The 22,121-nt window shown below is 41.6% G+C and overlaps 1 long non-coding RNA gene across 1 annotated transcript in view; it reads right to left on the reverse strand.

The window, feature by feature from the left end:
* Window positions 1–6,427: 6,427 nt before the first annotated feature.
* The window catches only part of LOC124069680, a 91,324-nt gene continuing 75,630 nt past the window's right edge, over window positions 6,428–22,121 (reverse strand). Inside the window, exons 2-4 of the long non-coding RNA XR_006845083.1 lie at window positions 14,576–14,633; window positions 12,209–12,400; window positions 6,428–6,864 (exon numbers count right to left, since the gene is read on the reverse strand). This is a non-coding gene — a long non-coding RNA (uncharacterized LOC124069680). The remainder of the gene's footprint in view (window positions 6,865–12,208; window positions 12,401–14,575; window positions 14,634–22,121) is intronic.

The following is a 22,121-nucleotide window of genomic DNA, read 5'->3' on the forward strand; positions in this document are numbered from 1 at the left end:
CTTCTTCTAGTCCCAAAAAATAAATAGTGGCGAGAAAATGAAAGAATCAAAGAATAAATTTAGTTTCTTAAATACACACACACACACACTTTTTGTCTCTCTCTTCCGTCTGCTGTTTCGTCCCCCTGGGTGATTTCCACTGGGCTTTGTGCGCAAAGTGAATGAATTATCCCCCTCCCCTCTCTCTCTCCCCCTCTCACCCGCTGGAGAGACTGCTCACCATACAGCCAATGAAGTCCACCTCTTAACAAAAAGAGGTGGACTACCAGACACTCTTATAAAGTGCGCACTACAGGCTGAAGTTAGTGACACAGAGGGAAGTGTGTGTGGCAAAGTCCCGCCATCATCAAACGAAACTTCCAGGGCCTTTACAAGCAAAGTATGCAGACTACACTTAAAGGGACAAGCCCAACCGTTCCTCCTCTGGCTTACAAAGTGAATTTACAAATCCAGCTTCTCAGTTAGGATCATTTTAATAGAACTGATCCAAAGCATCTGTGACTGCTTTTAATGTATTCATTTATAGATTTTTTTTTCTCTTTATGCACTGCGCTGGACTAGATTCATGACTCCATATGTAACTACCAAAGCCCTGAGCTGCTCACCGTGTGCAACTACTCTTAGGAGTGCAAAATCAGCTGCCTCTCACGGTAACAAAGTGAGAGAATAACGAAGGCACCACTGGAGGGAGTGTGAGTCGAACACTGGACAAAATAAAGAGTGTGTGAGTGTGTCTCTCTCTCTCTTTTTCTTTTTTTAGGACAGTGTGTGTGTGTCAGACTGGGGTCTGACTGTGAAAGACAGGGACAGGAGAAGCCTCTTGTCCTCTGTCTTCCTCTCCACTACACCCCCTGCTGGTCGCATGTGGAAGTGACTAACACTGCTGAGAGGTTTAAGGCCCCCCCCTCCGTGTTGTAACTCACTTTGTGTCAGTACCTGTAAGCAGCCGAGTGGTTCCGTAAAGGCACAATGTGACCCATTTTCACGCTTTGGTGCTGAAAGGACAAAAGTTAAAATTAGTCCTCGCAATAAAATAATAATGGAATCATTTAAAGCAATCATTTATTTATTACCACAAATCCTCAGGTCAAAACTATGGGTGAATGGGTTAAAATTGTGCACTAAAAGCATAAACAAGGAAAGGTTTCCGGAGGGGGGAAAACATTGAATTTGTGGATTCCACCTAGAATCCATCCAAGAAAAATTTAAAGTAGAAGCTATCAAAATGCTGTTAAGATACCACTGAAATTATTGTGTAAAGGTGAAGAGGAACCTAAAAATGCTGCTTGATATCCTTAGTGTGTTCAGATTTTTATATTAAACGATCTATGCCCATGTCTCACAAACAAGACCTGCAGCGGCCACAACTAAACGCTTTGATGTCCATAGTCAAACACATAAAAGACGACAGCTTTCTGACTGAGCCCAGCTCTGCAGATCTTAAGTGCCAATAAGACTGCATCCATCTAATTTCTCCTGCAAAATGAAGTCTCCTTCCTACAGTTCATCATACGAAATGTGTGACCTGTGTGATGTGGTTTCACGCTGTAATATGCCAGTGTGTAAGGTAACAAAAGCGTGGGAAAAGGGGCGAGGGTTATGTGTGTGTGTGCGCTGGGTGGTCTCCCCACACATGAGGAGCAGCAGCGGTGCCATTAGCGGTGTGTTGTCTTGCTAATAGGCTCAGTTTGGAGTCAATGGGCTGACTGAGGAAGAGGACCATCCATGTATTAGATCCCTCTCCATTCAAAGTCTAATGCCAGCCTTTAGCCCAACCCTCTGATGTTTTTAAATGCTGCCTCTGTGTGTATTGACTAGGAAGCACTTTGATAGCACCTGTTTCACTGCAGAGGCATCTGCACTCCTGCTTTTCCCCACTCTAAGGCGAAGATATTCTCAGTGCAGAAATCAGAAGGGTTGGAAGGGATGCTATGAGTGTGCTTAAAGGTGTCTGAGATGTATGGAATAACAAAATAGAAAAAAGAAACTTCTTAACCTCTGACGACATCTAGCTATGCAGATGGTGTGGATTTTATTTGCCTTGGCCTCCAAACCAACACGCTGCTTGCTTTGCAGTCGTATTTAAATATATGTCTATGTTTCAGCCAGTGCCTTAGGATACTTCATACACTTTTCAGTGGACCTACTCGCTGTTGATAGAGTGTTCTGCAGATTATCTGAGGAAATCACTTAATTCCTCTGTGAGAAAACACAGCCTTGTCATTCATTTGAAGGAGTCCAGCAACACAGTAGGAGTGCAAATGCAGCGAGCTCAGGCAAAACAAAAAGTGTTCCCATCTGCTCCAAAAACCTTGTGCTGGCCTTGTATGAAGGAAGGAGTAGCTGTAGCTCACCTTGCAATTGTCGTGATGAAAGTTAAGATAGATGCCACTGTAATAACTTTCCAGAGCTGTAAAATCTTGCACACAGCTGCACAGTGTGTGGGTGTTCTAATAGTCCAACTGGACTTCCTGGATGATATTTCACGTCTCACAAATACGTGGAACAACACGAACCCAACTGCACCCATTCTACAGCACATAAAGAAATATAACAATATTACCATGACAAGGTTGTATAGATCACATTTGTATGAAAGTGGGCGTTCGGAGGAAAAAAAGGACTATGTTAAAAATTGCAAAGAGCTGTACAGGTGGAAGGAAGTGTGTTGTTATAAGTACCAGTGTAATAACAAAATATGACGCTGGAAGCCCAGTTGGAATATCAGACCAAATTTGAAGCCTGCTCTGGGAAATCATCACAGCTGCGTTCATTTCATCTTTCACTCTGATCATCACCAGATAAGCAGGAGAAATCTGGTATTAAGTTCTAAAGTTTCTGAAAAGTGCACTTGCAAGTATCTGTTTGGCCAGTGTAGCATCTTTCTTAAGAAAAGACTGAGCCAGTTGCTCAGTCTTTTTTGAACCCCGTGTCAGCACCAACACTGAGCCAACGCATATTCTCATTCACATGAATGAGGGGGCTGCTGATTTTCACACAGTGCTGTTGTCTGCCTGAATGTGGCCTTCAAATGAGATTAAAAGATAATTCATGTCATTCCATTTTAACACCAAAATTAGCATATATCTATGCTTTTTTTTAAAAAAAAAAAAAGTAAACCTAAGTTCATCCTTCTGTTTTGTTTCTTTTTTCTAGTGTTTCATATTGAACTTCACAAATGCGTTGGAAAGCAGAACAGCTGAAAGCAACGTGGGGGCTGCTGAGAAAGTTACGACAGCTACTTTGTATCTTTTACTTCAGTCTCTCCTTCAAACTCAATGGTAACTGAACTACACTCACCAGCCACAGCGTTAAAACCACTGACAGGTGAAGTGAATGAAATTAATCACATCTTTACAATGTGTTTCTGGCAATCATGTGGATGTTCTTTGACACACAGCCCCTTCATCCCCCCATGGCAACAGCTCTTCCTGTCAGCAGCAGCCTCCCCCCAGCTGGACCTCGTCACATTTCCAAAACAGCTCAGGAGTGTCTCAAGGACCACAACAACAGTCTGCAGATCCCCCAGATTCCAACCTGATCGACAATCTGTGTGATGCAACGGAATAAGTCGAATTTGATACCAGTGACCAAAATACCCCCAGAGGTCCTGTGTCCCTTTCCCTGATAGGTCGGAGCTTGCGGCTAATTGGTGTATGTTTGAGTGAGGCTTGAGCGGAGATGGATGGAAAACTACACACCAGCATGCTGAATTGCAACAAGCATCATAGCATTGCACTGGAAAAGGGGTGACAATTACCGTGACCACCCAGGTGTCACGTTGCCATCACAGGTGATGAGGACTGAAGCAAATACCCATGACTACAGCAGAGTCATCTGACCACGTGAAAGGGACTCTATTTTCTTGTTATTCTACACTATACAACAAAAACATTAACACTGTAACTCCCCGTATGTTCCCTAAATGCAAGAAATTACCGAAAAGTTATCTTCCTCTGCACCCAGAGCTCCCCTCGCTGATGACACAACATGACAACATTGCGTGCAGTCAGAACCAGGTTAACATCAGGGCTTGCTCTGTTTTTCGGCAGATTTCTTCACATCCATCAGACCTTAGTCATGTCTTTGTGTTATGAAACCCCTGACATAAATGACAGAGTGATAATGAAAAGCCAAGCTGACAGCAAAGGACCAGGGCTGTCCTCTCACAGGCCTCTTTCACCTCTGCTTGGCCGGGTTTATCCTTAAATTGAATTCCACTTTTTCAAAACTCTTCGCTCGAAGGGATGGACTGAGGCGAGGAGAGCGGAGAGGGTGTGACAAGCTGTGGGTTTCTGGTTTGGTTAGGTTACTTGTTGGCTTGGCTGTGGGGCATTCTCAATCGGGAAGGGGGAAAAAAAGGTGCTGCTGTGAAGATATTTTCATTTTTGGGGGGAGGGGGACTGACTGGTGTATACGCAGATAAAGATTAAGGTCTATTTTATGGCATGAACCTGTAATCCTTTGATATTTTAAGGCAGCTCAAACTTGACCCTCCCCAGCACCCAGCGACTGAAGTAATACCCTGTTAGGTCCTCTGCACCACGTGGGACTTAATTCCTTAAACAAACCATGTTTGAGTGTGATTTACAGCTAATCTGGACAGGCGGCGGTCATTTCTATCTTTCCTTTAATAATTTACGATTGGTGGAATTTATAGCACCGGCACCCCAGCAGTGCATGCTACCAAATCCATATGCCTGTAATATAATGAGATTTTAGCGCAGCGAGATTATAAATTATGGTGTGATTTGTTCTCTTGCTGTTTTGTCAGGGCATAGCCTTTGAGTGTGTGTGTAGCTTGGGGACATGGCTGGCATTTGGCTGCCACGACGCTCTAATTGCTGACGTACACACAGATAGATGGGACCTGATGGTTGGTGCCGCCACCGGAGGGAGGGAGGGAGGGAGGAGAGAGGGGAAAGAGGAGACGTGGGAGGGGAGGGTGAGGAGAAAGAAGAAGAGCAGCCAACTAGAGGAGATGAACAGCGAGGAAAGGGAAGGAAAAAAAACGGAAGTGGAGCATGGATGGGTGGATGGAGAGACAAGTGAGGAGGAGAGATATTGTCTTGTGGTGGCAGACGCAGATGCCAGGAGCTACACGGCCAAGCGGTTAACCACAGTGAGGGAGCCACATTTAGAGAAAGGAAAGCAGAGAGACAGAGCGAGAGGAGGGACAGAGACTCAGCCACATTCATCTCGCTCTCAGATCCATTGCTCCAGGGAGCTGTTGGAAAATGAAGAATTACATGGCCCTGATCAGATTACATTACAGAACAATGATTACATGCTTTTGACTCTTGTACAAAAGAAAAAAAAAATGGAAGAAGGGAAGGAAACATCCATGATCTGATTAATTATGTAATTATGTGGTATTTGTTGTGGCTATGATACATGGGAAGCATTCTGAGGGAAGGTAGATGGGTGATTTCATATATTTCACTGCTTGCCAGAGAAACATATGAAACCAGCTGTAATATAAATGTTGATTTTGTGCCAGTCGCCGTTTACAGATTTGATTGCTACTTAAAGAAAATAAAACATTTTCTGTCGTTGTATTTGGTTCATATGAAGAAAGGATGGGATAATTATTTTAGAAATGAGTTAACTCTACCCCGATTGCTCCTGTTGTTGTTATTTTCATGTACAGCGAGGATGATCAGCATCTCATCAGAAAATCAATGCACTGGTGGTTTGTTCAAAAGCTTAAAACCACGAATCCCCAGCCTTCTTGCAAACCCGGAAGAACATCAGAATTGGACAGCTATGCTAACATGCCAATGTATGATTATGGTTAAGCAGGTTAGGGAAAGATCGTGGTGATGGTTCACAAAAATCAAAAATGACTTGATGAGTTTGACAGAATGCAGAGAGCTACATTGCCAAACATCACAGTGACCTCCACACTCTCACTTTTTGACTCTCTACATTAAGGGCATGCTACTAAAAAAAAGGAAATTGTGGCCTGGGTCTGGACCTGAATGCTGTCCTGTTTGGACACGAAGGTATAACCAATACATTATTGAGAATCCTTTAATTCTGACTGGGAGTTAGCATTTGTTTTATGGCACTGCCAGACCAGGAAACTCACAGACCAGTTGCATGAGGTGTAGATCAGATCATGTGATTCTACTCGGCCAATTTCAAGACTCCAAGAAGATAAAACGTTTACAGAGTTTTTAATCTAGAATGGACAGACAAGTTCAGTCTTCCCAGTTCAAAACCAGTATGTGTCATATTCGAGAAAATCGGAAATCTGAACGACACCAACAGACAAAGCACATGTATCTTTAAAGCAAACATACACACGCAAATCCAAACTGAAGGTGCAATAAAATTGATATATAAATCAAGTAAAACACTATTTGCTTGTGGAAATCTTCACTGACTGGACTCCTTTGAATTGTATTTCTTTTTTTCTCTGAGTCTTATCATTGTGTCAGTTTCATCTTGGAGCTACAGTATTCTTTTGCTGGAGGGGAGAGCAGCTTTCCATGCCACTATTAAAAATTAACAAATGGTCTTCTGGGAAAAGTGGATGTAATTCCTAGGACACTAGGATGAGGATGTCAAACTAGTGATTACACACACATGCCATTTACCTACCCTACCTTCAAATGAGATACTAAAGTCTTGTTTTTAACTGCTGTTCCTTTTGTCTATATGTATGACAACAAAAACAAGAATATCAGAAAAATCTGAAAATAATCCTGGTGCAAATATATGGATGGAAATATAATGTTGGCTTCAAGACTGAGAACAATCAGAGTGCATTCCCTCCCTCGTCGCTCCGGTCGCTCCGTCATCTTCAAACATCCACAGGGAGTGACTTGTTATTTGCTCTGAGCTGTCTGCATGGTTTGGCTTTTTGATTAGAGAGAGACAGAAAGAAAGAGAGAGGGAGACAGAGGGAGAGAGCAGAGATAGTGAAGAGAGAGACAGTCTTCAGGCACATGTCAAGCAATGTCACAGATAATCACACATCGCCTTGAAATAACTTTGGAAATGACAGTGCTGGGGAGGGTGATGCTGGGATTTTGGAGTTGGGGGGACACCTCAGAGCACGTGTTTCATAATTAAAGACCAGATAAAGTTAATTTCTGACAACCCCCCCTGGGGGAGCATTTATCAAGGGCAACATGTATATAAAAAAAAAGTCTTATCTGTGAAAAATAAGAGGAGAGCTGGGGGGGTTACATGGGTATCTAATACACATCTGCTTTGTTCTCTGAAACAGAGATAAATGTAAGGGGGGTAACTACAGTGACAGACAGAGAAAGAGTAATTTCCTCAGTCAGTCAGGTGGAGATGGTGAAGTGGCCTCCTTCTATCATCATCTACCCAGTAAAACCAGCCTATTTCATAGTCCACGTAATCTCCATATTACTGCTTGTGCAGACACTGTCCGTGCTGCTGTGGAGATGATTTCACTGGCTTTGACCACTGCAAATATATCACTTTCCTTCTAGAATTAAACCTCTGTCTGATTATTTGCTCATTCAAAGAAACAAGAGTATTCACATTTGGGGCTTGTATGCAGCAGATGAGGTGAACCAGACAAGTAGCAACATTCAGTCTGACTGCATTTCAGTGAAGTGAGCAGCATACGTGTCTTTGGGTCTTGGATTTTTCAAAATAACCATACTTTTGACCTCAAAGTCAAAAGTAGATTTCGATACGTTTCTACTGACCATCCCAGAACAACATGTTGAAGAATTTCTGCATTGGCTTCAACATTCAACCGAGGGGGATGACATGTGGTCCCATTACTACATAGTGGAAGAAATGCCATTTATCACACCCACCCACACACAAACAAAACATACATATATATTTCACATACGTGTTGCAGGGGATATTTCAGTGCTGCTTGGTTGTCATGTTATGTTTTTGGTATTGAGCGTAAGGATACTGATGATTGCTTAATGAATACACTTTCTAAGGTGCACTTATGAGCTGAGTGAGCTGTGTTAGAGCATCACGGGACGACACAACTGTGAGTCAGACAAATGATTGGCTCACAGTGACAATGACATTTACTTCAATGTCAAATGCTGGGAAAATGCCATACTGCTGTGTTGAAGGTTGCATGTGGAATGTTAGTCTGACATTTTAAAACAGGGCGTGACAAAAGTTACAGTAGAAAAGAGTCAAAGTCAACAAAACCTGGCTCAGTAATATCAGTTATGTAACAATATTTACATTAAGCTTGATACATTAGCTAACAGTACACCAAACCAAGTAAGGATGCAACACCAAAACTTCTGAGTGTGAGCCAGGAGTTTACAGAACACTGGTGCATTTTCTGCTCATGATGTCAACATTCCATGTGTTAGTTCTTACCGATGTGAAATAGTACAACATGTACAGTTTTTTTCCCCCTGAACATGTGGTGTTGAACAGTTACAAAATATTTCTTTTTTTTTTTAAGAAAAAAATTCTCCACGTATGCTACACAGTGTGAGCTGTCTACTTAAACAGAAAAACTTTTAAATAAAAGTATGATGGAATAAACAAACAGCCCAGAATGTTTTACCTCTACATCTTTTATTTTTCTGTTGGAGTGATTTGCTTGTCTACTCTATAGCCGACAGAAGCTGGTAGTTAAGCTAAAAATAATGTTTATTCCTGCAGACGTTTAATGGGCCGTCAAATGGGATAACAAGGACGGCTGATTTGTGGGCCTTTCTCTGCAATTACCCAGCCTTCCCACTTCCTCTCTGTTTAAATTAAACAAGCCATTGATTTTATGCTGAATATTATTGTGCCATATTCCTCAAGAGTGCCTTTGATAGAGATATGGAGTGATTGGACTCAGACACACACAAAGACAGATATATAAAGACTGAAGCAAAGCCTGGTGGAGAAAAGCAGATGGCACACTGGATTTGGATTTTTTTTTTTAAACATTTCAATGAATTGAAAATTTAAATGAATGCTTCCTCTGGTTCATTTGTTAATTCTACAGACCTTAAAATAATAATAATTAAAAACAAATACCTTAAACACACACACACACAAAGACAAAAATGTAAATATACAGAAACAAAAATATCTCACGCAACCTGGAATCTCTTTCTGCTTGTAGCCTCTGCTTTTTAGGATCAAGTGACTGAAATTAAGCAGAATTTGACATTTTGCCCCCCCAAAATTTGTCATACAATTAATTTTTTCCTCACTTGTTTGTATGTGTTAAAAGACTGAGAGACAAAATCAGACAACAGTAGCAAGGTTTCACAGTGCTATATTGTTGCTCTGAGTGACATGATCAGGGAATTTCAAACAGGAAAAAAACTCCAACTTTCAGAACGTTTGGTTATGCACGGCGCTCACGACATAGTCCTGAATAAATGGAGCTCTGTGGAGCTGTAGCCAATGAACTTTCAACTAAAATGTAACTTTTATGGGGTACGATTTTTGCTGGTATTTTTGGTGGTGAAATACATTTCTCGAAGTATTTGCGGCATTTGTGGCACACATCCATCAAGCACAATGTTTTTGTTTTGTTTTAACCATGCTCCTAACGTCTGCTGTAGCTATCATTAGGAAAACACACAAGAATTATGAAAACCGAAATAGTGTTATTGTGGTTATGTTGACATAATGATAATCAAACTTATCCTACTGTAATGTAACACTGCTAGCTGTAGCCTTAACCGACCAATCAACATACATTAGCAGAATGTTAGCGCTTCATGGGCAAAACTGTGTCCAATGTAAGAAAAATGAACTAGCTTGAGTATTTTTTTTATTTCAATTCTGATATTGATACTATATTTGCAAAAACTAAAGTACAATTTGGACTTTTTTGTCTAGAAGTAGGTGTAAAAAATTATTTTAGCCATTTAGGTCCATTCGCTCAGCTCCTTTGAGGACTACCTCTCGAGTGCCCTCTAGGTGAATTGCAGCCAATGTTTGGTACAAGTTGAGAGGAATAAACTGCACACACTACGCTGAGTGAATTGAAGAAACTGGCTACCCAATGTCACAGTGTGGCTCTTTCATTATTTTTGAACAGCTCATGGATAATAATGCAGTGCTATGACACATATAATACAGACCAAACTGGTTTGCAGGATAAACTCACTTTTGGATTTGGTATCTTCAGCGGAATTACTGATGATTGCTGGAAATAGGGCAGGGCAGGAAATATACTGATTATGATCATAGTAACTTAGTTACTAGATTCCCATAATGGAAAAGCAAGCATACCGTCTTAGGTAGATCTAAAGTCATGTTGGAATGTAAACTATATATATTTATGGACCTTGCTTTCTGCACTGAGGCACAGTCATGCTGGAATAGAAAAGGGCCTTCCCCAAACTGTTGCCACAAAGTTGGAAGCATATGCACAGCTGTGGGACCTGAACATGTCACATCCAGGGAATTTGGATTGATCTGACAGCCTAAAACGTTAAACTCCAGGGAAACACAACACCACTTTCAGCACTGCTACAGGGCTGCTCAGATCTGTAGATGACAGGAATGGTTCTGCTACCACCTCTTCCAACGTTACATGTGAAAATACATTATTAAATTCATATGACAGGGTATTCTTTGGAGAGCACAGAAAAAAACCCTTTTGGCTGCTAATTTTGGACTTCAGTCCTCAGAAATCTTGCATAATGTGGCTTCTGTAACCAGCACATAGGATACTGAAGCTTTCTGACCCTCTTAGGATGCTTTATACAGGTAAGTCCCTCTGCTCACCTGCATGTTTTTGCCAAAGCTCGGTTCTTGCATTTGGATGTTTTGTCATCTGTGCTAGCACAGATGCAGAACAACAACAAAGAGAACCCTACCGAAAGGCTAAAAGGAAAGACAAAAGAATCTGCATACAGATGCAGAATACAGACTTTTAGCTGTAAAAGGTGTACCACTCCTGCACATTCAAACACTCACTACAGAGAGTATATTCTGATTTCTCTTTCACTGTGTTGGTCATGTTTGCAGGTTATTACATTTCATTGTTGTGTTAGAAGGAAAAATGAGATCACCTTTGACAGCTTCATCACGGAGGCCTTCTACAGGCATTTTTGCCTGACTTGGCAGCCTGACAGTCGGTGACTCTATTAGCCATGTGTTTTCATCCAAAACACAGGACTGTGTTCCCCAGGTTTCTACGCACATGCACCCGAGCAGATGGCACAGTCGCTAAGCAGTGAAAAGGAGTGAAGATTACACAGAGAAGTCAAGTGACAAATTCAAGTGGCCAGAAGAAATATCAATTCATTTAGGACCAGTGAGCAGCAAGCCAGCTGTCAGAGAGGGAGGGAGAGAGAGATCAAAAGGGCTAACCCCTCATATGACAGATGCATTAGAGACGAGAGCAAGACAGTTAATTTTGTGTGTGTGTGTCTGAGTGTGTGTGTGAGTGTGTGTGTGCAGGTTTCCTCAACCAGTCGAGTGGTTGGATCTACCCACTGTGTTTTAGAATGACAAAGAAAAATAAATAGGAACACAGTAAGTCTTACATACACATATACAAGACTTTGAACATTAATATAACAGCAAACAACAATTTGGTGTCCTGAATAGAGAACGACGTTAAACAACATCTGTGTGTTATGTGTTGTACTTTGAGCTTCTCTGTTCTCTGTAGCCTGGACTATGTCATGTTCATCTATCCCCATGTCTGCTTTCAACATGGCCACAAAATAACCAAAAGGCAGAATAGCATGGGAATTCACCTGCTGATACAGCAACCGCAACATAACCAGGGTTATCACGCACAGTCATACATTAGTTAATACACTCTGTGATTGGAGCCTCAGAAAGAACGTCCAAACCCTCTGAGAATCCTGTCTGGTCCTGTTTAACAGTCCTCCTTCTGTTAGTGAAGTACAAGTGTACTCTAGGACTCTGTGGCATCACTGGTAGGTGTGGTTACAGATTCACGAGAGGACTTTGCTTCATTTGCTGTAATATACTGTAGGGATCGTGGTGAGCCTGAGTTTGCAGCAGAGATGGCTTTGTTAATGAGCGTTAGTGAAAAGGAGAGAACTTGTAGAACAATGCAAGCGAGTGTCTCCATAGCTGCTGTAGCTCCAACATGTACATACATTTATGGGGAGGTGCACACCTTAGCACAGAAGCACCAATCTGTTTTAACACACTTATTGGGTGTTATGACATCTGAAAGGTGATCAGAGAAGCCGCTCCGTTGTTAATGTGGTTTGGGTGATCAGGATGCCTCACAGTAGCTTACCTATGGAGGTATTTTGGGTGCATCCCGCTGAGAGACGACCGCAGGGCGGATCCAAGACGTGCTGGAGGGATTATAAATCCCATCTGGCACCTGCCCAGACAGAGGACATGGCTGTGGAGAAGGACCTCTGGACAGCCTCTCTTTGACTCCTGCCACCATGGCCAGCTCCTGGAGAGCAGTGGAAGTCCAAAGCTGAAAAAGTGAAAATTAACTGTTTGATTAATGCTGTTTTTAATTAGGTATGGTGTTAAACTGAGCCACATTGTTGCAGAATACATTTTATTTTGTCCTCTTTGTCCATTGGCATGCATTATATGTAAGCTAATCCATAGCTTATTGATCTTCACCCATGTTTATAATGTTCATCTTGAATAGGGATCAAGCCATAGTCTAATCTATGTTTTATAGTTAACATATTGTCATTGGACAATAAATATGTTTGTCCATAATGGCCTTGTGATTGAAATTATAGTAAAATCAGAGCAACATTGCAAATAATGGAAATGGTGCAGCATATGGCAAAATCAATATTCATGTATATATTAGGCCAATATTTTGTGAGAGGCAATTACCGCTGTAGTGAATGGTGTCATTGTGTGTGAAACAAAATGACTTGGAAGTGTGGAACATTTTGATTAGGCCTTTTCAAGGTGATCTCAGGACATTTTTATGTGTCACTTCTCCCCTCCTCTCCTGCCATCTCTCTTGTTTCTTTGATGAAAGAAAAGAAGTGTACAGATGTTGAAGTGTGCTGACATGTCCTTGTGGAGGGATTTCAACCATGATGCTAATAACAATAATTAGCTCCTAAGTGTTTGTGGAGGGGGAGGCAGAGACATGAATATTCTCTCATTGTGCTTGTGTGTGTGTGTGTGTGTGTGTGTGTGTGTGTGTACGTTCCAGGACAAATGGCTTCCCTGTGTCTTTTTAAAAGGACAAATTAGCCATAATTGCTTGTTTCAAGGGTCTGGGCATGAAGGCAGCTTTTTGCTACTTCATTATGCCTGTTTTAACTCTCCAAGATCACTCACACACACACTCACACACACACACACACGTAGTTAAATCATTTAATTTATTAACAACATAATATTGTGACTATTTATGAGCAACACAGCAATTAAATTGAATCGGAGTACTTCATAATGAAAATTGCTGAGTTATGCATGATAGCGACTGAATGCAACTGTTTGTGAGGAAAACTATTGAAATTATTAGAGGTTAAAACGTTGAGCTCACACAAGCAAAGATTCATACTGCGTCAAATTAAAACACGGACATTCATACATTTCATCTTCCACTTGAAGTGAATGCACAGGAGCTAAATCCATACGCCACTTAAAGCAATCAAAAGGAGGAAATTTTCTGACGTGCAAAGACAGACTCTCCCATCAGCTTTGATTAGCGTTATAGTCCGTCTTTCTCGGCCGTTAGATATTTGAGAAATTATTATTAATAACAAAATAATTTCCACAGATTAACCCCATTCTGGCTTTATTCCTGATCTCCTGGCCTTTAGGAAATTGATCTGGGGAAAGATTGATGGCTCTCCTGCTGTTTTAAAACGTTTGTCCTTGCTGGTCTGTGTTATTTCTTTTCCTATTGTACTGGAGTTACTGCTCCAGACGTCTGTTTAATGATGCAGATGTATCTCTGAATGTGACATTGAAACAAGCTCCACATACATTTGACATTTTCACTTTTGTGCACTGAGTTCATACATTTGCTGGAGCACGTTTAATCAATTTTGATCTGATGTGGATTATTTTAAGGGAGGTGTAGTATGTCATAACCCATATGTAAGTATAAAAAAAGTGATGTATTTCTTTGCTTATGTGCCTTTTGTTATTTCTGTGCTTTGCTGCTCACTTTTCTGTCAGTGACATTAAAGAGTTTGTGTAACTTTTTTCCCCTTCACATGACAAAGTCATTCTTTGGTCATACTTATCCTGCACTGATCCTGCAAAGACTGGAGTCACATGTATTGCTGCATCCCTTTTATCAGCAGAACCCAGAAACCCTACAGATCAGGATCATGCACTGATATCAAAAAATATAAGCATAATGTTTTTTCAAGATGATGATATTGTTTTGGCTTTTTACATTTATTGAATAGCAGGGGAGGACTGGGATAATAATTCAGGCTGGGAATCCAACATCAGCCCAGGCCAATCTCCACACTGACGCCATTCACAACAGACCATGTATGGGTTACTGTGGGCTTTTTGTTGAAATATTATTTTTTATGTTTATGCTAAGAGCACATCTTCTATTTTCGGTTAAAAAAACACAGCAAATAGTTTAAAACATCTAAGCCACATGTTCAGTGGCTATATGTATCAATTTTGTGTATTGTGTGTTTTGAACCTCTCATTTCCTCAGAGCTCTGACTTAAAACTCTGGTCGGTCTGGGAGGAATTTCCTCCTGACAGAAAACAAAGAGTAGCCGTTAAAACAGTGGTGATGTGACGTACTGAAAACATATGACACATTCCTTTTTCTTCCCACCAAACACACTGTTAGTGACGATATCTGATATAATTATACAATATTATTACGATAATTGAACAGCATTTAGTGGCACCTTCAGGACTCATCTTCTTTTTTAATATGCTCCTCCTATTGAAGGCCAATGAGCTTGCCAAGCCACTGGGAATTCTCCTGTTGCTTGCAGATGGGACATTGCAGCTACACATTATGTGTCTTAACCACACTGCCACATGTATGACACCATCAAGATTAATCTTGAAAGACACCAAGTTACACCAAGTCCAGCCCAGGAACCTGGGAACTACACTTCATCACCATTTATAGAATGTAGATGTGCCTACCTCTTGTAAATACATAACATGTTACGCAAATACATAAGAATAAAAAATAAAACACTAAGAATTTTACATGCAAAAGCAAATAAAGAACAGAAACTACTTAAAGAACAGAAAAGCAAGCCCTTCACCCCATGTGTCGTCTCACTGGAACACACATAAACAGGGCTCGATGGGGCACGGCACAGCCAGAGTCAGCCTAACTCGATGTCTGCACAGGCTGCGCAGTGCAAGCATCACCTTAGCAGCAGCTTCGGTCCTCCATCTGTGTGTGCACATGATGCATTCAGGCACAGTGTCAAGGTCGCAGTTGCAGATCAATACTTACAATAACTGCAGCTATGTGTTTAAAACTGAAGGGAATAAACTTGAACTGTAAGAACATGCTTTGTGTGGGGTCATTACTATGGTAAATCTATTATGAATGTGAGTGATGTGTAACTGTATCTTAATCCATGTGGGCATACACTGATTTTCATATGTGCAAAAAATCTCTTAACGTGTACTGTGATTTGTGGATGTGTACCGCAATCTGCAAATGTGTATTCAGAATGAATGTGTGCATAATCTGATTTGTATTTTTCTAAATTCCTTTCATTCCTCATGCTTTGAGAAACTTTGTTCTTAAACTGTTGAACTCTTTATCCATGCAGTGGTGAACCTTGCTTTATTCCTGCTTGTTCGAGGATGCCTCTCAAGCATCAAGTGTGATTTTTAGAGGTAAGAAGATATGTCACTGCAAAGTCTGAGTTGGGTAAAATATGAGTAGCATGCTATATAGACAAAAATATAGACATCCCTCTTGATGGGTTGGGCTCGGCCCCTCAGTTCCAGTGAAGGGGAATCTTAATGCTTCAGCGTACCAAGACATTTTGGACAATGCTATGCTTCCAAGTTTGTGGCAACAGTTTGGGGAAGACCCTTTTCTATTCCAGCATGACTGTACCCCAGTGCACAAAGCAAAGCTCCATAAAGACTTGGTTGGATGAGTTTTGTGTGGAAGAACTTGACTGGCCCACACAGAGTCCTGACCTCAACCCCATCGAACACCTTTGGGATGAACTGGAACAGAGACTGCGAGCCAGGCCTTTGAGTTCAACATCAGTGTCTTGTGAAGAGCCTTCCCAGAAGGATGAAAGCTGTTATAAGTGCAAAGGGGGACCAAGTCCAGATTAATGTCTATTTAGAATACGATGTCATGAAAGTCCATGCTGGTGTAATCATCAGGTGGCCCAATACGTATATACTATATGGTGTATTTAAGCTAATATCACACAGGTAAATGTGTAGAAACTGTCAAGAGTCTAATGCCTTTTCAACTTGTTGGATGTCAGTCCAAATACTGAGGAAAAACTGTGAATGTCAACCATGTAGATAGTAGGATTTATATATGAACAACTCTAAAACCAAATGTGAAAAAATGCCCATAAGCAAATAAAACACATAATCAGTATGGGTAGTTGTAGTTCCTCCATGGCCCTCTGGGATAAGTTCCAGTAAGCGTTTCACATACAGGATATACCCCATGCTATGTGGGGACTCCGCATCCTTAAAGAGTCTCATCTTTGAGGTCCCCTGGGTCACCCAGGCCCTTTAAAAAACATCAGCCCCAATGCCCCATGGGATATGGAGTTCCTGATGGCTTCCCACCTTGTAGATAAAGAATTGTAAATGTTGACCGAGAGGATATCAGTTAGTCACCTCAGTGTCACTGCGCAGGATTTCCATTTCCTTTAAAAGCCTAAATGAGCTCTGCACAAACATGGGAGATGGATGGATGAATGCTGAATGGGGGGACAGTGAGTCACAGAGAAAGAGCATCCTTATTTATTGTTCATGCATTTTTAACCAGCAGACCAGTGGGGTCAAATGAGTAAACAGGACTTAACCTGAGGGCAAGCAGAAGGGAGGAAGGAGTGCTGCAGCAGGGAAGGACAAATTGGATGTGTCAGTGTGAATGGAGAGAGAGACTGCAAAAATTCTTGATGTTTGTGGGAAAAGCATCAGTGGAGATCAATTTTCATATTTAGGGGTCTACAGTGGGACTTTAGTTGTAGCTTGTGAAACAATGTATGATTTCACACAAAAAAAAAACAAAAAAAACATCTAAGAGTAGTTTCTGTGTCCTGTTCTGTCTTTCTGGTCTTTTTACTATTATCCCACACATTTCTCTCCATGTTGAATCATAACAGCTCCAAATTTAGTGCATTAAAGATCCTGGTTTGACTCCTGTGTATTTAGAGGGTAGCAGGGTCAAGCTCTGCCTTGCAGGTGGATTGACTACGACCTTTGACCTTACACATCCAAACATGCAAAACTGCACACCTTAACGCACAGCCTCAAGCCTACGATTTTGACTGATGTCGCTGAGATTAGCTATACATCTCCAGAGGATGCAGGGCACAGCAAGCAGAATTTAAGTGTGTGTGTGTGTGTGTTGGGGATCTGCATTGATTTGACAAACACAGGCTAAAGACAGGAAGACTGTAGTGACCTCTGGCATATTGTGTTTGTGTGTATACGCGTGTGTGTGTAGGCACATAAAAGTGATAGGTTGTGTGTGCGATTCTTTTTTTTGGGCGGGGGAGGGGGGGTTGTTCTGCAATAGCATGTCACTGTGTACATGTTGTGTAACAGATCACCATTTCACAAAAACTACTGATGAAAAATGATTACATAAAATGCACACACACACACACACACACACACAGATTTGTTAAAGGCTGTTTCCCAACACTGTCCTCCCAGGATGAATGATAGCATCAGTGATTTCAGGAAGTGCCCCAACACTGTTTATGTTCAAGTGTGAAAGTCAGGAGCAAAGATAAAAGTCAGGTGACATTATTATAGACAAAGAAAAAAACACTGGACGCCTACATGGCAGACCACTGCTTGTTCAGCAGAAAAAAAAAATTAAGCATGACTACAGCCTTAACATTAACCATGTGGTTATTATTGTTATTACTGTTATTATTTAAGCACGTGGACAGAGTTCCATAAACCTGAATGAAGTGACAATTGTAAGCCCAATCATCATGTTTTCCTAACTGTGATAAGCTCTTATCAAATCATGACATCGCTCTAAACCCGTGGTAATTTTAAGTCACGCCAGGAACTTAAAACATCATTTAGGTGTGACATACATGTTGCTACAGGTGATGAGCCTTGATATCTTTTTCTTGCAATGGATTCAATAGGTCCATATCGCATGGCATCATCATCATTATTATTATTATTATTATTATTATTTATAATGTCTAAAGCCGTTAATGCCATCTTCTCTGTTCCAAATAAACCGGAAATAAAAAACAGCATTGAATTCCGTGTTAATAAAATTATGACCAAAAAAATTAACCAGAAAAATATGAACCCCTTTGCCAGGTTATATCCCTATTGTGTACAGTTATGTACTACTATGCATGTGTATTTGCAACAAAGAAAGATGAAGTAAATATTAGTTTCAATAAATAATGCAGAATATAGCTTGAAAGACTGTGAAACTTTCATTTCTGGGCAAAAACAGAGGAGCATTGTCTCAATTGGACGGACCAGAAACCTGCACAACAGTGAGCAGGTCAACCGTCGCCCTTCACCCTCATCTCCGTTGCCATGGCGTTGAGGTGTGATTAGAACTCCTGCTAACCAACATGGCTGACTATATTGACTTCCTGTCCGGTTCATGCAAACAGGATGTGACAGATTTAATTTGTTTGTCAGCCCACCTTAATTTAAACAGAAGGCTGGGAGTGGGAGAGAGGTAACGACTGAGAGAGGTGAGGAGAGAGGGTCTCACTCTCTGATTGGCTCACTTGCACTTAAAATGAGCAGCGCGTGCGTGTGTATTTATAGGTGTACGTATTAGTTGCGGGTTTTCCCCTTTGTTTCTACTGGGTTTCTTCAACAATCACGCCAAAATCACCACGAACACACAGAATGAGCGTAAATGTGTCGCTTCAAACTCTTTTTCTCTCCTGTTTTTTTGAAAGCACATGAGACAAATGGGGGGAGAGAGAGGACAGGAGTGCGTCAGCGATGTGCAGAACAAGTACGAATAGACAAATACACAATGTGAGACACACAGAGAAAAGGATGGGAAGAGGAGAAGGCGGATCGAGCAGGTGTGACTTGATCGAGTGACGAGAGTGGAGGGAGAGGAGGAGGAACAGGAGGAGGAAGAGGAGGACGAGTGGTGAAAGGGGAGGACGAGGAGGGCAAGTCCACCTCACGGACAGCTTCATGATGAAGCATGAAGCAGATGGACAGTCTGGGGGACTTGTGTGTGTCTGAGAGATAATTCTGATGGTAGAAGAGGGCGAGAGTGTGACAGTGAATACAGAGGGCTGCATTACTGTTTAAATCATTGATCTCGTCCCTTTATCTCCCTTCCCATCCGTGTCAATCTTGCTCTTTCACTTCAATGCTCTTTTCAATCTTTTTTTCTTCTTCACCTCAGATATTTTTGTGACAGGCAGCCTTTTCTTGTCTTGTCTTTCTTTCTGACAATCTGCTGTTTCACATTTTGTCCTCTACACCTGTTTTTCCTTTTGGTTTCTTTCTTATGGTTGCTGTTATCGTACAAAGGTTCTGAAGCTTTGCATAGTTCCTCGTCTTCTACACTGATTTATTTCTGTTCAATAAAGCCACTGTTGCCAGCTGTACATTTCACTAACAGCTGCCAGTGGAGTTGTGTCTGTGTTTTCTCTGGTGCAGTTCTGGCATCATCTCTATGTGTCTGTGAGACTAACTGACCGACCCCAAACTGCACAGGGTCACAAGAGTCCTCCAGTCACTTAATACTTTAAACAAGAACTTGGACAAGTTTAGAGTCATCAAGTTAGACACAGAAGTGATGATAATTACTGACAGCTGATAAAATATGCTGCCACTGATGTTATTTTAACCAATGAAAGTGATGGTCAGCACTGTTCAAAATGTACATCACTGGGGTTCACGAGGATTAGTCATATTTTGTGGTGTTTTAAACGACGGTGGCAGTGGAGTGGATCCATTGGTTTTTGTGCTTCATTCATCTTCCTCTCCTGCAGCACTCAGCACATCTGTTGCCAGGTGTAGAACATTTCGCCCCGACATTATTTTGGTACACAGTTGGAAAAGTCACCCTCCACCATGGCGGCACACTGCCACAAGGCTGTGGTTCTGGTTTGTTACCACGGAGACAAGCACGCAGAGCGACGGTTGCTGTTTGGCAGCGATGCTTGTCTTGGCAGGGAAACGGCCAATGCTGAGGTCGAGTGACAGCCAGACGCACGCACACACACACACACACACACACACCCACGCACACGCACACACTCTCCTCAAGGCTCAGCAGGCAGGGTGGATGGGAAGGTGGGGGGAGGGGGGGGGGGGGGGGGGGGGGGGGGGGGGGGGGGGGGGGGGGGGGTCTTTTGTGTGTGAGTGTGTGTGACAGTGTTAAGCAGGCGAGGGTGACAGTGACGTGACACTGGTGAAATAATTATGAGTCCAAAACAGGGCTGACAGGGAGCAGCCCGTGCCCTTCAACTATCTGTCAACTGTCATTAACATAGAGGCTTGATACACAGCCTGAGGAGACACAGAGGGAGGGAGAGAGCCAAATGGAAAGAGAAAAGGAGAGAAGACAAACTAGAGAGGGAGACACAGCCAAAATGAGCCATCTGAAAAAGTCTTTTAATCCAGAATTGACTCTTAAAATTCCAGTTCATCTGTGGAGTGAAAGGAAATACTATAGGGAGAGATTAAGACATGTAGGCAAGCAAATATTATGGAAGGTGAGGTGAATTAACAACAGGACCTGTGTGATGATGAAGACCTTACTGTCTGTTGTGTGGTCATTCATGTAACATCAACAAGTGCTTATAAATCTAAATAATAACATACCAGGCTATAGTGCATTGTTGCTTAATTAAAGAACTGAAGGGCTATCGGTTGTGTCCACTCCGCTTTAAGACAAACCACTACATTCTGAAATGTTTACAGTGAGGATGTTCCCATCTGTGTGTGCAGCCTCAGGTCTTGAGAAAACGGCCTCAACGACCTCCTCACTAATGTGTGGATTTCACTCTCTGAGACAACAAAATACCAAAGGTCACAGTCAAGAGCCCTGCATGTGTGAAAGTGTGTGTAGGGGCATCATTTCCTTACCAACGCTCTGTAATGATGTTAATATTAGAATTCTGCCGATGGTGGCTTTTCAAAAACTGAGTAATGACCGAATAAATAAACGAAACGTAGGAAATAAATGAAAGCAATAAATATCTAAATAAATAAATAAGTAAGTAAGTAAGTCTTTGTGTACAGAAAATTTGATTCTCACATGGGATATGAAATGATATATTTTTGTTTCAGCAGTATTTGTAGCAGTAAGTGTGGTGTTCCATCAGACTGAACAGCCTCAGGTGTAGCTACGTGGCTTGAGTATGTTACATAAGTACAAACCCAGCATAAAAACTCTGATGAAATACACTCAAAGTGCATTATTTTATAACATTTCAGTAAAAAAAAAAAAGGGAAATGCTTCTAATTTTCCAACTGGATGTGAATTTTCCATTTCAAAGGCTAAATTTTTCAAGATAAAGATAGCACGATCTCACAGTTAGACATGTCGTCCCATGAGATCTTTCTTGTGCTGTAAATGTGTGCGAAAGTGTTTCTACAGCAGGCTGCGGATTGATATGTGGATTAGACGAAGGCCCGGGTGAAATATGTCAGAGAACACCCTGTTACCAAGAGTCAGGATGTAAAACGCCTCAGTGTACATAACTCTTCTTAACGGGGAGTAAATCCCTCCTCAAAACAAGAAGACACACAGTACATTTCGCAACAATATATTTGGAAATAAATCTCACATGATGCACTATGAAACACTCAAAGAGACGACGAAAGAGGCAGAGTTAAGGAGAAAAAAGGGGAGGGAGATGAGAGGGGGATTTATGGACGGGGAGGGGGGATATCCCAGTGCCTAAGACGAGCCAAATGGCCAACAACAGACTGACGGACTGAAAACACAAATAAAGAGCCATTTTTATGATGTGAATGGATGGGTTCCCTGGAAGACACTTGGCTGGATTTTATTTGGTCGTGGCTTT

Source organism: Scatophagus argus, chromosome 13 (genome assembly GCF_020382885.2).
Source record: "Scatophagus argus isolate fScaArg1 chromosome 13, fScaArg1.pri, whole genome shotgun sequence".
Taxonomy (NCBI): Eukaryota; Metazoa; Chordata; class Actinopteri; family Scatophagidae; genus Scatophagus; species Scatophagus argus.